Raw genomic sequence first — 7457 nt, forward strand, 5'->3', positions numbered from 1 at the left:
GAGTGCTGGACTGCAGCTAAGTCTCTAAGTGAGAGACTTAGGCGAGTACTGGACTGCAGCTAAGCCCCCGAGTGGGAGGATTCCTCTACACTCGGTAGGATTTTTTCAAACTTAGGCGAGTGCAGGACTGCAGCTAAGTCTCTAAGTGAGAGAACTTAGGCGAGTACTGGACTGCAGCTAAGCCCCCGAGTGGGAGGATTGCTCTCCACTCGGTAGGATTTTTTCAAACTTAGGCGAGTGCCGGACTGTAGCTAAGTCTCTAAGTGGGAGAACTTAGGCGAGTACTTGACTGCAGCTAAGCCCCCGAGTGGGAGGCTGGCTCGCCACTCGGTAGGAAACTGTTTTTACAAACTTAGGCGAAGCGGATTCGCAGCTAAGCCATCCACTGGGGGATTTCGTATGCAAAAAAAAAAAAAAATCACTGGAAAATTATAACGCTCTTGTCTTTGATAAATAAACTACAGGAGTTTTTCTTATTACATCTCATCCGAGTGAGAATTCAAGTATAAAAGGGGCGGAGTAGCTCTGCATTCCAGGCTCGTGGCTCGTCAATCTGGCGATCTACATTGTAAAGGTGGTATGCTCCATTGTGGAGGACTCTGGTGACTATGAAGGGGCCTTCCCAAGTAGGAGCGAGCTTGTGTGGTTTCTGCTGATCCACTCGGAGGACTAAGTCTCCTTCTTGAAAGGCTCGATTCTTCATGTTTCTGGCATGGATTCGACGCAAGTCTTGCTGATAGATGGTCGATCGAATCAAGGCCATTTCTCTTTCTTCTTCTAGGAGGTCGACTGCGTCCTGCCGGGCTTGTTCTGCTTCATCTTCTGAGTAGAGCTCAACTCTGGGAGCGTTGTGAAGCAGGTCGCTCGGTAAGACTGCCTCGGCTCCATAGACCAGAAAGAATGGGGTTCTTCCGGTCGATCGATTTGGGGTTGTCCTCAATCCCCAAAGGACTGATGGAAGCTCATCGACCCATGCACCTGCTGCGTGCTTGAGATCGCGCATCAATCGGGGTTTCAGTCCTTTGAGAATTAGGCCGTTTGCCCTTTCTGCTTGCCCATTCGACTGGGGGTGAGCGACCGAAGCATAGTCGACCCGAGTGCCCTGAGAGGCGCAAAAGGCCCTTAATTTGTCGTAATCGAAGTTTGACCCATTGTCGGTGATGATGCTGTGTGGAACTCCATATCTGAATATCAACTATCTGATGAAACTAATAGCGGTGCAAGCATCAAGATTCTTGATAGGCTTGGCTTCAATCCATTTGGTGAACTTGTCGACTGCTACCAGCACATGAGTGAAGCCGCTCCTGCCTGTTCTCAGTGGTCCAACCATGTCCAACCCTCAAACAGCGGAAGGCCAAACGAGTGGAATGGTTTTCAGGGCTGACGCGGGCTTGTGCGGTATATTGGAGTAATACTGACATCCTTCACATTTGTCGACTATCTCTTTGGCCATCTCATTGGCTCTTGGCCAGTAGAACCCCGCTCGGTATGCTTTAGCCACAATGGTCCGAGAGGACGCATGATGACCACAGGTCCCCGAGTGGATATCGTTAAGGATCATCTGACCTTCTTCTGGTGTAATACACCTCTGGCCGACCCCAGTCGCGCTTTCTCTATATAACTGTCCCTTTATGACTGTAAAGGCCTTGGATCGACGGATGATCTGTCGAGCCTCTTCTTCGTCTTCTGGGAGTTCTTTCCTTAGGATGTACGCAATGTATGGTTCTGTCCAGATGGGAGTGATAACCAAGACTTCCATGATCATGTCGACCACAGCCGGAACTTCAACTTCAGTCGGATCCGTGGCACTTTTTGGCTGCGGGGCCTCTTCAGTGAAGGGATCCTCCTGAACCGATGGTGTGTATATGTGCTCCAAAAACACATCGCTAGGAATGGCTTCTCTTTTGGAACCTAGTTTTGCCAGATCATCAGCTACTTGATTTTTCAGTCGGGGTATGTGATGAAGCTCTAACCCCTCGAATTTCTTCTCCAGCTTTCTCACTGCATTGCAATATCCAGTCATGGCTGGACTTCTGACATCCCATTCCTTCATCACCTGATTGACCACCAAATCTGAGTCGCCATAGACCATGAGGCGACGGACGCCGAGTGAAATGGCCATGCGCAACCCATATAAAAGTGCTTCGTATTCTGCCTCGTTGTTAGAGGCATCAAAGTGGATTTGGAGAACATATCTGAGTTTATCTCCTCTGGGGGAGACCAACACCACTCCGGCTCCGGAACCATTTAGCATCTTGGAACCGTCAAAGAACATGGTCCAATGCTCCGAGTGAACTTGAGTCGGCAGTTGCTGTTCGATCCACTCGGTGATGAAATCCGCGATTTCCTGGGACTTGATAGCTTTCTTTGCGTCAAACTTGATATCTAGAGGAAGAAGTTCAATCGCCCATTTTTCCACTCGACCAGTTGCGTCTCTGTTATGCAAGATCTCTGACAACGGAGCGTCGCTGACGACTGTAATGGAATGATCAGAGAAGTAGTGGGCGACTTTCTTTGTAGTCATGTAAATCCCATATACGAGCTTCTGATAATGAGGGTATCTTTGCTTCAACGGGGTCAAGACTTCAGAAATATAATACACTGGGCACTGAACTTTGAAGGTTTTCCCTTCTTCTTCCCGCTCGAGTGTAAGTACCGTACTGACGACTTGTCCTGTGGCTGCAATGTAAAGTAGCAAAGGCTCCTTGCTGATTGGGGCAGCAAGCACCGGCTGGGTGGAGAGCAGAGCTTTGAGTTCTGCGAACGCTCCGTCAGCTTCAGGAGTCCACTCGAACTTGTCAGACTTCTTCATCAATCGGTAAAGAGGCAATGCCTTTTCACCGAGGCGAGATATGAATCGACTTAGGGCGGCCAAGCAACCAGTAAGCTTCTGAACATCGTGCACTCGCACAGGACTTTTCATTCGGAGTATAGTATCGACTTTTTCTGGATTGGCATCGATTCCCCGTTCGGAAACGAGAAAACTGAGTAACTTTCCGCCAGGAACTCTGAATGTGCATTTTGATGGATTAAGCTTGATATCAAACCTTCTGAGGTTGGCAAAGGTTTCAGCAAGGTCAGTCAGCAGGTCAGAACCCTTCCGTGACTTGACCACAATATTATCCATGTATGCCTCCACATTCCGACTGATTTGGGTGAGTAGACACTTCTAAATCATCCTCATGAATGTGGCTCCGGCATTCTTGAGGCCGAATGGCATGGTAACATAACAGAAGCACCCGAATGGGGTGATAAAAGCTGTTTTGATCTCGTCAGGTCCATACAGAAGGATCTGATGGTACCTGGAATAGGCGTCTAAAAAGACAATCGCTCACAGTCGAGTCGACTATCTGGTCGATGCGGGGGAGAGGAAAATGATCTTTCGGGCAGGCCCGATTGATATGTTTAAAGTCAATGCACATGCGAAGTGACTTGTCCTTCTTGGGGACCATGACAACATTGGCGAGCCACTCGGAGTGGTAGATTTCTCGGATAAGCTCTGCCGCTAAGAGCCAAGCTACCTCTTCGCCAATGGCCTTTCTCTTCTGGACAGCGGACCGTCGAAGATGTTCCTTGATAGGTTTTACTTTTGAGTTGACTCTTAGGCGGTGCTCAACTAGCTCCCTGGGAACACCCGGCATGTTAGAGGGCTTCCATGCGAAGATGTCCCAGTTCTCCCGGAGGAACTGGATGAGCGCTTCTTCCTATTTGGAGTCGAGTGTTGTCGAGATATGAGTTGGAGCAGCGCTAGGGTCGGTCGGGTGGATATGAGCTGTCTTTGTATCGCCAGTCGACTAAAAAGCTGACTCCGTAGCGGGCTTCTTGGCTCACAACAAATCACCCGGGTCTGCGGTCTTCTCGTATGCCTGCAACTCCACCACTGCCATCTGAGTGTCGGCGATCTTCGAACCTTTCTGAAAACATTCTTCCGCTTTCTTCCGATTGCCCATGACAGTAATCATACCTTTGGGACCAGGCATCTTCAATTTGAGATACGCATAACACGGTCGGGCCATGAAGCGTGCATAAGCCGGCCTGCCCAAAATAGCGTGATAGGCACTCTGGAAGTCTACAACTTCAAATGTCAACTTCTCCTTGCGGTAATTCTTGGAATCACCGAAAACCACATCAAGAGCAATCTGGCCGAGTGATTCAGCCTTCTTCCTAGGAATGACTCCATGGAAACTCATGTTGCTGGCACTGAGTCTGGACATCAGAATGCCCATCCCTTTCAATGTCTTAGCATACAATATGTTCAAACCACTGCCACCATCCATCAGGACTTTGGTCAGTCGAGTGCCTTCAACCACTGGGTCGACCACCAGGGCTTGCCTCCCAGGGGTGGCAATATGCGTTGGGTGATTGGACCGGTTGAACGTGATGGCAGTCTGGGACCATTTCAAATAACTTGGTGTCGCCGGAGCAACTAGATTCACCTCTCGGTTGATGACTTTCAGTCGACTTTTGCTCTCAACATCAGCAAAAATCATCAAGGTGGAATTGACTTGAGGGTATCCGTCGTCACTGTCCTCTTTGTCCTCGAATTTCTCTGACTCCTTTTCCTTACCTTTGGGTTGCTTGCCCTGGAACTGCTGGATCAAGAGTCGACACTGTCGAGTGGTATGTTTCGGGTAAATGAAATTACCCTCTTCATCTTTCTTCGTGTGGACGAGACATGGCAAGTCCAGCACATCATTTCTGTCCTGGTCTTTAACCTTTTTGGGGTTCCAAGGCCCTTTAGGTTTCCCTTTAAGCTTTCCCTGAGTTACAGCCAAGGCTTCCCCGGGAGCAGCTGGCTCGGCTTTCCGCTTCTGTTTCTGATTGGAATTTCCTCCGGTTTCTAGGGTAACTGACTTCAGCTTGCCACTCCGGAGTCGATCCTCATCTTCACCATTAGCGTACTTGGTGGCAATCTCCATCATCCGATTCAGGGACATCTCTCCGGTTCGACCGAATTTCAAACTCAGTTCTCTGTACTTGACGCCTTCCTTGAAGGCACAAACTGCTTGGTGGTCAGGCACATTCTCCACCGAGTGATGTAACGTGATCCACCTCTGGATGTAATCCGTCAAAGTTTCGTTTGACTTCTGTACACAAGACCGCAGTTCCGTCAGCCCTGCCGGTCGCTTGCACGTGCCTTCGAATGTGGTGACGAACACTCGGGAAAGATTGTGACGCCCCGAGACCGATGCGCCAGGTGTCTTCTAGTTATTCGCTGTCGTTGCCATGTCTTTTGCATGCGTGTTGCATTTCATCATGTCATCATGTGCATTGCATCATCGTGTTTTCAAAACTTGCATCTGTCTCGGTCTCCCTGTTACTTCCGTTGTCTGTTCTGAGTCCAGACACACTTGCACGCGCCTGCGGCATGTCCGAAATATTATTTTATAAGTGGCCGGAAAATGTTCTCGGAATGGGATGAAAGTTGGCATGCGGTGTCGTTTTGTTGTCAGTAGACCGCCTGCCAAGTTTCATCGCATTCGGAATCTGTTTGATGCCCCAACGGATAACTATAGCGGCAGTATAGCCGGTCTTTTCGTCGGATGTTTTCGGTCTCCGGAAACAGTCGCCGGGCCATCTCTTTGCTCTTTTCTCAGTCTGAGGCCTTCCGCACAGTCCACTACCTACCGCCAGGCCCAACCTAATCTCTCTCGTCAGACGGTGGCCCCCCTCACGCGCGTCTGAAAGTTGTCCCGAACCCGACCCGGACTGTCGCCACCGTTGTGTCCGGATCATCCCCAACCATCTACAAAACGTCTCCGTTTTCTTATTTGGGCTCCCTAGCCTATTTTTCCTGAGCGTCCGATTACGATCGGAGGGACGGATTAGCCCCTAACTAAATCCAGTACTATATATATAGACCAATCCCTAGGCAACAACACTAAAATCTAGGTCTTTTGTCCCCCCTCAGCCGCCGCCACACTCCACCGAATCCAGATCTGGAACCTCCCTGATCCCCTCATCCACCTCCTCCAACCCCGCAGCCTCCTCCCGATCCACCAACCAGTCTCCTCCAAATCCTCCTCCCTGCCTCGATCTGGACCGAGGTCCCGTGCCTCCTGTTCGTCCATCCCCGCCGGACCTCGCAATCCCAAACCCCTCGGCCTAAGCACTCCTCCACCTAGCGATCCCGCCGCCGTAAATGAACCTCGCCGCCGGTGAGCACCAGCATGAACCCGGGCTGTTCCACTCTCTTTCTTCCTCCCCTCTCTCTTTTATTCCACGCTCTCCCTAATCTCTCCAGCCCTCTCTTTGTCTTGGTTTAACAGGAAGGATGCAGGGAGCTCGTCCATGGCGCCTGAGGCATGGAATTTTCGCTCCGTTAGCTAGATCCATCCATTGCTGCCCTGAACTGAACCCCCCTCCCACTTCGAGATCTGGCGATCCCTACCAGGTCGCGGCGCCCCTACCCTCCATCTCACCCTGCTGCTCCCTCTCACATCCCTTTCTCTGTACTAGGACGCTGCCACCATGGCCTCAACTCTCCGCCTGCCTCCATCCACGTCCTCCGCTGGATGCGCCGGACCCCCATCGCCACGCCAAGTCCTGCTGCCGGTGATGTCGTTGCGTTTACTTCCTGGCGCTGCTTGAGAGCGAGCCTTGCCCAACGCTCAAGCCTACGGGGCACGGCTCTGCTTCGTTCGAGCGGAAGAAGACGCCTCCTGGTTCACGTCGCCTGGACCTGCCTCCTCTTTGTGGGCCTCTACACCGTACGCGCCGCGGCCCAACTACTTCCATGCCTCTCCAGCTAGATCCCGAGGCCCAGCAGCGCCCTGCCTGCTTCTTCCACCAACCGGGCCAAGCCCCAGCGTGAGCACCACCCTTCCACTGTTGGGCCAACCAGTTTCGACCTATAAGGTTTTTTTTCCAGATCTGCGATTTTAGCAATTTTCCAGAGAGTGCCAGTTTTACAGAAAAGTCCCCCTAGTTCATGCACTTAATAACTCACTAACCGTGCATCGGATTAAAACAAACTTAATATGAAACTTTCTTAGAATTTCATCTAGCTTAATAATATGCAACTTTCATCCATGTTAAAAATGTTTAAATTGTTGTTTGTTTAAGTTTTGCTTAATTGCCATGTTAAAATGATTTATTTCATAACTAAATAACCGTAACTCGGATTTTAATAAACCTTATATGTAAATGGGGTAGAAAAATGCCTAGTTTAACATGATGCACTCACATAGCATGTTTAACAACTCTAGAATTATGTGTAGGGCAGAACAGTAACAAACCTAATATATGATAAGAGGAGTTTCCGGACTTATTGTTTTGTTGTTCCGACCCATTTAAACTTGCCTAGATTAGATAGTTTCATCATGTGACACCTATTGCCATGCTAACAACATTTAATCTTGTTGGGTACCTAAACGAGAGAGAACTAAATAATTGATGTGGTGTTTCATCAATATGCAACGGAGTTGCATATTGAGCTCCACTTAATTTGTAGGATT

This window comes from Triticum dicoccoides, chromosome 2A (genome assembly GCF_002162155.2).
Source record: "Triticum dicoccoides isolate Atlit2015 ecotype Zavitan chromosome 2A, WEW_v2.0, whole genome shotgun sequence".
Classification (NCBI taxonomy): domain Eukaryota; kingdom Viridiplantae; phylum Streptophyta; class Magnoliopsida; order Poales; family Poaceae; genus Triticum; species Triticum dicoccoides.